This window comes from Euleptes europaea, chromosome 14 (assembly GCF_029931775.1).
Source record: "Euleptes europaea isolate rEulEur1 chromosome 14, rEulEur1.hap1, whole genome shotgun sequence".
NCBI classification, from domain to species: Eukaryota; Metazoa; Chordata; class Lepidosauria; order Squamata; family Sphaerodactylidae; genus Euleptes; species Euleptes europaea.
In genome coordinates, this window is record NC_079325.1 from 13,201,480 (window position 1) to 13,202,365 (window position 886).

At 42.9% G+C, this 886-nt stretch overlaps 1 non-coding gene across 1 annotated transcript; it reads right to left on the reverse strand.

Moving 5' to 3' along the window:
* Positions 1 to 446: 446 nt before the first annotated feature.
* Positions 447 to 518, reverse strand: TRNAT-GGU (transfer RNA threonine (anticodon GGU)). Its single transcript has one exon. It is a non-coding gene; the product is annotated as a tRNA-Thr (tRNA).
* Between the last annotated feature and the right edge of the window lie 368 nt (positions 519 to 886).

Below are 886 nucleotides of genomic sequence, written 5' to 3' on the forward strand. Positions count from 1 at the left end.
CTGTGGTTCTTTATTTCGGCATCCATTCTTGGAACCACATTTTCCCCTGCTAAATGTATGCATTTTTCATCTTAGCCGTGTGTCCATAAATCACCTTTATACATATATTACACAGAATTCAGATTTCTGTCATCCTAGACTCATTATTGGAGGGAAGGCAGCACAAAATAGCTGGTACTTAACAGATCTTAGAAGATAAGCAGGGTCTGCACTTGGATGGGAGATCACCAAGAAAGACACTACAGAGGAAGGCAATCACAAACCACCTCTGCTTTTCTCTTGCCTTGAAAGCCCCTTGCTGAGTCGCCATATATTGGTTGAACACACATGAAGCTGCCTTATACTGAATCAGACCCTTGGTCCATCACAGTCAGTATTGTCTGCTCAGACAGGCAGTGGCTCTCCAGGGCCTCAGGCAGAGGTCTTTCACATCTAGTCCCTTTAACTGAAGATGCCAGGGATTGAACCTGGGACCTTCTGCATACCAAGCAGATGCTCTACCACTGAGCCACAGCCTCTGGTTGCAACCTGACAGTACGAATGTAGTCCTATTACTTCACTTATCTGATGTCTTATTCTATTGATTGCACTGACTTACATTATGTAATCTGCCTTGACTCTTGATGAGAAAGTGGGACTATAAAAAGTGTAAATAAATAAATATAAATGGCATCATTGTATGAAATAAAATGTGTCTGAAAACCACACAATTTACCTACCCTAATACAAATGAGCCCTTACTTGGAGAGCCCAGGCTAGCCAGATCTTGTCAGATCTCAGAAGCTAAGCAGGGTTGTGACGCAGAAGCAGGCAATGGCAAACTGCCTCTGTACATCTCTTGCCTTGAAAACTCAGCTGTGATTTGACAGCAAAACGAAAAGAAACC